At 39.2% G+C, this 7967-nt stretch overlaps 1 long non-coding RNA gene across 1 annotated transcript in view; it reads right to left on the bottom strand.

Annotated features, from left to right (window-relative positions):
* The window catches only part of LOC107183385, an 18489-nt gene that overhangs the window by 5807 nt on the left and 4715 nt on the right, over positions 1-7967 (bottom strand). The window lies entirely within an intron of this gene.

Raw genomic sequence — 7967 nt, 5'->3', positions numbered from 1 at the left:
GGAACACTAAATAAATATCTATTTGAAGAATAAATGAGTGGCTGAAGTGAAGAGATATGGGGAAATCATGCATTCCCTGTGGAATAGCATAAAATACTTATTTTAATACCATCATACAAAGTAAGAAAAATTAGCAGCAGAATGTTTGGCCATATTGTCTTTGTAACATAAAATCATAAACACATATGTCCACAAGCAGCATTATCAACAAAAACAAAGCCCAGCAAATTACTGAACTAAGATCAACTATTTCAAGGTTTTCATGTTCACATTTTCTTGAATCTTGTTAATTTCTTGTCTTCCTTTCACTCTTGCAAGTACTAAAGATCTTACTAAAAAATTTCTTTTTATTTTTTAAGCTTGATGAATAAAATCTCTCTCCGTTGCTCTTATAGCTTCTTCTCTTCTCCTTTCTCCAAGGCTCTCACCTCTTTCCTCACCCCTTCCACCTCTAGAGACATCGCAGTTAGCTTAGATTTTCCAAAATCACAACCAGTAAGCTAATGTTTTGTCTTGGCAGCTCAAAATCTTCTGGGACAAGGGAATACAATAGTTGGGCTACCATCTTCATTGGGAATGGCAGAATTCAGTATGAATGAAATACAAATTAATATCTGTGGGAGATTGTGTTATTGTTCCCAATTATTCACTTCCTCTCTCTACAAGAGTTAGACATCCACGCATTGCTATGTGACTTGCCAAGACCCCTTGTGAAAAATCTATATTCCCTGCCCCACTGACGTCAGGCTTGGCCTGAGACCTGTTTGGCCAATGGAATCTGAGCAGACATGACATGATAACCCCTCTGAACACAGTGTTTCCATTAGCTCTCTTTGTTTTTTATTTTTATTTTTTGCTTCTGCTATGACATTAGTATGTTCCAAATAAATCCTGCTCCTTCAGCTTTGATTCATGTGGAACAAACCCATTGCCAGCTTGCAGCTTGGTAGTCTGAAGCCAGCCCACAGCTGGTGTGTAACATGAGTAAGAAATAAACCTTTGTTTTTGTAAACCACTGACATTTGTGGGCTAAGGTTGTTTGTAATCATAGTATGATTTAGCAAAATCTTATTAACTAAACATACAAATAATTATCCTTCCACATTGGAAAGGTTACTTTCCTTCTCTGAGATTCGATTTTATTCCAGGTAAGGTTAACTGGTTGGGCCACATGATATCTTATTTCCATTCCTAACCTTTTAGAATTCTAAATCAATATGACCAGCTTCCTTCCCCATCCTGGGCCCACAGGGTTCATTCATGACATCTGCCAACCTCCTGCACTCTCCTCCACATTACAATCTTTATTCTAACTTAGATGTCTACGACCAAATAGGGAGCCAACATAATAGAGTAGAAAGAACTATGGTTTAGGGACACAGGCAGACTCAGTTCTAATCCAATTACCACCTCTTTTACTATTGATAAGAGGTAAATTTATCTAAACTCTTTGAGCTTTTCCCATCTGTAAAATGGGAATAATATTAGGATTGTGATGATAAAATAAGATAATGCATAAAAAGTTTCTAATACAGGACTTGACAGCTAGTAGATATTCAATAAATGTTAATTCCCTTCTTCCTTTTAAATGCCCTGAAGGGTTTCTTCACCCAAGAAAAATCTCAATTTAATGAAAATCAATATCCTAAGTTAATGAAAGAAATTCATTTCCAATATTAGCTGTAGATAGAGGTGGTGATGTTAGAAATTCCCGAATCCCATGCATTAAACATATGGAGGGATATGGCACCTATCTCTTCCACTTTCCATGGTCAAGTTTATTGTAGCTAGCGTAGGGAGGTATGATTCTATCACAGGGATAAACAATGAATAGTTGGGACAATAATTCACTTATCACAGGGGTGTGGTCCTAAGGAAGCCTAGAGAACAAAGTCCCCTCACACTTCCCCCAGACACAACTCTGCTTGCTTGAGAGGAATCTGTGCATGAGCTTACAAAGCTGGGGGTGGGGGTTGTACTGAGGAAGCAATCGCATTGTGTGGAGCTGAAAGGCTGGCTTTGGGTATTTTTATCCCCTCGATCTGTTTAGGGTTGAGGACCACAATACAGGAGTTGCTTTGCTATTTGACAAGGTACCTGAAAAACCTGAAATTTCTCCATGTGATCTATGTCTACTTTGACATTTTAAAAGAAGTATTCTTTGTTTAAATGTAAATTTAAAAAAATAATAAAATGTAAAGCTTAATTCTTTGAAGTTTTTTATAGTTTAGAATATTAAGGTTGGTAAGGAGATCTTAAAGTTTGGGGGCTTAACTATTTAAAAAAAAAGTGAGACTCTCTACAGCCCTGACAAACTTAGCCTCCCCTTTATAGATATCTGGAGATGAGGGAGCTCATTATCTCACTGCCCAAAGGACAAAACCAACTTTTCAACTAATAGAATTCTAATTTGGAGGAAGTCCTTTCTGATGTTTCATTAAAACTTGCCTCTGTATAGCTTCCATAAAGTAATCTACAAGGGGGACAATATAAATGTGCATCTCAGTCAGGGTTCTGGAAATAGAAACACCTCCTTGGACGCCAGTTAGTAATGACCTTCAATTACAACTCAAGTTGGCCTCTGAGCTTATCAGAAAGTATCGAGTTCAAGTAAGAGTTCTGGTAAATGATATTTTCTCTATTTTCTTACACATCCTATGATATTAACCATCTTATAGTTTGGAGCTCTCAACCCCTGCATGGCTGATGCACTCCTCAATCTAGCTTGAGATTTGACCAATTATTTCCTGTGTTCTGGGTTACTATAGTGAATGTGTCCATTTAAAAAAACTTATAGTACTTGCTCTTAGAAACAGATTTTTAGACATTAATTGCCAAGCCAGTTTCCCTCATTCTATATTTATATGTTTGACTTTTATGAGCCTCAATATAGAATTTTACATTTAGCCTAGTTGACATTCTTTTGTAAGATTCAATAAACCAATTTAATTTGTCAAAAATATTTTGAATTTTTATTCAATTATGTCAGTATAGGATATTTTAAGCAATTGAATTGCCTCATTGACAAAGACTTGGAGGTGGAAATTTGATCATTATATTTGGAAAATTTATTTCTTTAAATTCCAGAGCTGTGCTATCTAAACAGCAGTCGTCACTAGCTTTGTATGGCTTTTGAACATTTAAAATGTAGCTAGTTCAAAAAATGCATTATAAGCATAAAGTGCACGCCAGATTTCAAAGTCTGAATACCAAAAAAAAGTAAAATATCTCATTAACAATTTTAAAAAATATCCATTATAGGCTCAAATGATATTATTCTGCATACCAAAAAAAAGTAAAATATCTCATTAACAATTTTAAAAAATATCCATTATAGGCTCAAATGATGATGTTTTTTGGGTAATGAAATACATTATTTTTATTTTTTTCCTGTTTCTCTTTACTTGCTAAAATGTGGCTAGTAGAAAATTTGAAGTTACATTTGGCTCATATAATATTTATATTAGACAGTATTGCTCTAGAAGTTGAAGTGACCTCTAGCTTTAATTGGATATTTAGAGCAAACTTGGGTTGAGCAGAGCCAGTGGAAATTTTGTGACAAGGCCAGGTGTACTGGTATATGAATGAGGTGTGAGTGCAAGGTAGTGTTGGGCAGCTAGAGCGCAGCCTATGTAAGGTAGCATAGGTGTAGGAAGTCTGAAAAGGGGCAGAAGATAAGAGACAGTGTCTAGCAAGGCAAGGAGAGGACACCCAAATTGAACAGCAAATTTTTACAACTCCTGTGCAATATATTATCCCTGCTGATGTCTGGGTCAAAAGAGTGTTCATGTCTCACCTACAGCTTTCCTCCAAATATGCCCACTTAGAAAGGTCTAGGTTTCTTCAGCCTAGCCTGGTACCTCCTTAACTAAGTTCAGAGGGAGAACAGAGTATGTGGAGATTCGTGCCTTCTTGTGTCTCCTCCTCTCTATCCAGGCAGAGCAGTCATTCACCATTTGTGTGCTCATTGTGTGGTGAGCACGCTGCCTCTCACACACACATGAAATGCAAAATAAAGCTAGAGCAAATGGAGCTAACCACCAGCATCCACACGTCTGTGTTGAATTTTCAAAGTATGATGGCAACCAGGTAGACATTCACACTAAATGTTCCACGTTTCCATTAACTGTTAACTCCCGCGCAAAGAGGAAGTATTAGTCCCCTTCAAGATGGGAGCCGTGAGTGTGGCAGAGGTTTCACACTGGCAGCCAGGAGGCTGAGCATGACCCTCAGACATATTTTGTTTGGCTTTCACAATGTTTTAAAAAATTGAGCCAACCTTGGAAAATCAGAACTTCTCACATTAAACTCCAGAGTTTGAGTTTCTTTTGAAAACCCTGGGGCCATGTTCCCACAGGGTAGTAGTGGCCTGCAGTAGAGTAAGGGCAGTCCCAGCACCCCAGGCTTGTGACCACCCTGGCCAGGATCCCTGGGCATATGCACAGACATCACCAAATCCACATGTGGGAGTTGTCTAGCTGGCTCATGTAATCATGGGTATTCACTACCCCTAGATCTTCCTGATTGGAAAGCCAGGGGGAATATGCCATGAAGAAAGTGGCATGATTGAAGATTTTTCATGATGGATTTATTGCCAGGGAGGTATAAAACTTAGGGGAAAGTGGAGGTTCTAGAAGGGAGAAATTAGGGTTCTGGATGCTGCTCCTAACTGGATGTGATCCAAGAGATGGAGCAAGAAGAGGAGGAAGACAAAGAGGAGAGATAGTTCTCACTCACTTTCCAAGTTTATCTATAATTCATATCTGCAGGCCACCCAGTAGAGCCAGGAACAAGAAAATGTAGTTAGCTATTAGGCAAAATCCATGCAATTGTTGCAGCTTCCTCACAACAGTGGCCTTAACATTTAGAAGGATATATTTTCCTTATTAATGAAGAAAAAGACAGTGTAGCAATAGCCTGGGGTCTCTGTGTGTGAGAGCAGGTTGCGCAATGGCTGGTGGCCTGGCCAGCTGAATGAAGGGACACCCTGCTCTCTGGTGACAAAGGGCAGGCAGATCATGCCCACCATGTGCCACTCATTCCAAGTTCCAAAGAGCAGGTCAGCACCATCCCCTGTGTTGGAAGAAGCCTGGCACACAGGACGGAGAACAAGCCTTCCAGTGTTTAAAACAGTTATCACCTATGGATTTCTATAGACTGAGCTTTTAGTTTAAAGTAACAGAATTTTAAAAATAGCAGAAAAGGGATGGCAACTCAAACACAACAGCTGCTTTTTTTTTTTTAAAGCAAATTGGATAAAAAGATACTGCTTAAGAAAGGCCTGACTCTCCCTCACATTCCTGAGGTAGAATCTAGATAGCTTTTATAAACTTGAGTCTCCTCTGCTTGCTGACTTTGGCTTAGTGTCCTTTTAGAGAAAGAAAAGACTTTTGAAAGTCCCTCAGCCCATGTTGTGTTTTCTCTGCTTTGCAATGTCTAATTCAGGAGGCCAATTTTAGCCATACTGGGCAGGTTCCCGAAGGAGGGTCAGGTCTCACATGTTCTGTAATGACCAGTTTATATTGAGGACCAAACTGGACCCTTTTAAATGACCGTGCCCCTCGCGGGATCTAGTTTCCCACTGACAGTGGTCATAGTGTGAGCTGGTCATTAAGTCATATGTTTGTTTGAATACTCATTTGGAGTGGCGACAGGGCTGAAAGAAAGACCTGTTAGAAATGGAGAGATTGACAGGAACTTGACTTGTGTTTTATTATAAATGTGTTCAGTGACTTTCTCCTGAATCCCAAATCTGATAAATGCAATCTGAAACAAGCCAGTGAAAAACAAACAAAAATGGCTAGTCCATTTTATCTTTGCCTTTCCATTCTAGAAGTTTCTCTCCTCCATCTTCCTGGAACTGAGTCCAGCCTACCAGGATGACTCGCAATTCACATTTCTTACTGCAACCTTCAGTTCTGAAAGGATTCAATTATTCTTTTAGGACACAACATGGGCATTTATATACCATCATCCTATGAGAGCCTTTGCATTGCTCTGTACCTAGTAAGTTTCACAGTGTTGTTTATCTTTGAACTTGTGTATGTATTGTCCGCTCAACTAAACTTTAAGCCCATTGAGATCAGTGGGTACATCTTGTACCTTTTTGTCTTGGCCATGGCTCTCTGGACAGTGCTGTGCAGACATTAGGTTCTAAGAAACGATTTGCTGAAGGGATGGCACAGTGATTGATTTAAAGCATAGAGTTTGCACAAAATAGTGCCTATCTTTGCTCTTGTTGGGCAGAGTCAAGGGACTGGGAGGTTTATTCAAATAGCAATGCAGAATCAGACTCTTATGTGTCTAGAGCAAGTCTTCCAAATCCACAACCCAGTAGATGGTGTCTTCTGTGACAGTACCATGGCCTGCATTGTTATTTTCCTGGTTCTATGTCCCCTTATCTGTACAACACACACACACACACACACACACACACACACACACACACACGGACACACACATACCTTTCTGTTTTGATTGTATATTCTTCCTCATCTTTGTGAAAATATTAGACTTCATAAAAGGTAAACTCAGTGTCCAAGGTCAAATCCATTGATTGAGTGGTATGTTCCAGAAACTACAAATTTAGGGAGTAAATTATTAAGATCAAGATTTATTTTTTAGTATTTTAATTAAACGGATATCTAGACTTCAGGAGCACCAAGGCTTCATGCATTGTACACACTGCTTTACCTTTAATACTAACATAAAATTTATAAGCATTGGAAGAGCCAAGAAAGGGCAGACCTCTTAGGTAGGGAAGTGGATTACACCATCCTCTCACAGCATCTTAGGCTGTCTGGGGCAATCAGAACAATGGAGACGATTGAAGAATTCAAATGAGTAGGTGATGTTTTACATCTTTACAAGGCATCTCCTGGAATATCCCACCACTGGGATTTCAGTGGTCCTGAGACTTCCTTCCTCTGGCACAGTCTTCCCATCATGATGGGCCATGATTCAAGATATTTCTATTACACATGCCCAAGCAACTTTTGTTTTTTTCTAGTAAACTTGTTTTTAAAAGGAAAATGTTACCTTCCCCCAATGACCAAAAAAATAAAAAAAATATTTTTTTCACTCTTATGTCAAAGTGCCTGTTTGAGCTGAATTGTGATCCCCACCAAAATTTCTATGTTGAAGTCCTAACCCCCAGTACCTCAGAAGGTGACTCTATCTGGAGATGGGGTCTTCAAAGGAGCACTAAAAGTAAAGTGAGGTCATGTGGGTGAGCCCTAGTCCAATATGACTGGTGTCTTTATGAGAAGAGGAGATTAGGACACAGATGTCCAGAGGGAAGCAGATCACATGAAAACATGGGAAGCCCTAGCCGGTTTGGCTCAGTGGATAGAGTGTTGGCCTGTGGACCAAAGGGTCCTGGGTTTAATTCTGCAAGGGCATGTACCTCAGTTGCAAACTCCTCTCCAGCCTGGGCCCTGGTCAGGGCTCGTGTAGGAGGCAACCAATCCATGTTTTTCTCACACATTAATATTTCTCTCTGTCTTTTCCTCTCTCTCCCACTCTAAAAATCAATGGAAAAAAATCCTTGGGTGAGATTAAAAAACAAACAAATAAACAAACAACAAAAAAATGGGAAGAATATAGCCATCTACAACCCAATGAGAGGCCTCAGAATAAATAACCCTTCCGACAACTTGATCTTGGACTTCTAGCCTCCAGAACTATGAGAAAACACATTTCTGTTATAAGCCACTCAGTCTGTAGTACTTTGTTACGACAGCCCAAGCAAACTAATATAGTGCCCCACTTATTTTTCAACTCATCTGGAAGAAACGAGAAAAGTACAAAGTACCCATGAAAGGTTATCAACACATCTGAAAGAAATGGTAATAGGACAAAGTACCCATGAAAGGTTATTTCCAAAGCCATGCGTCTAAATAGGAATTGTAACTCTGGTTTTCCAAAATCCTAACACTTTCTTTTCTATCAATTCTACATTAAAAACC

The sequence above is a fragment of the Myotis davidii genome, unplaced genomic scaffold, assembly GCF_000327345.1.
Source record: "Myotis davidii unplaced genomic scaffold, ASM32734v1 scaffold93, whole genome shotgun sequence".
Lineage (NCBI taxonomy): Eukaryota > Metazoa > Chordata > Mammalia > Chiroptera > Vespertilionidae > Myotis > Myotis davidii.
This window is presented reverse-complemented; position numbering and strand designations above follow the sequence as displayed.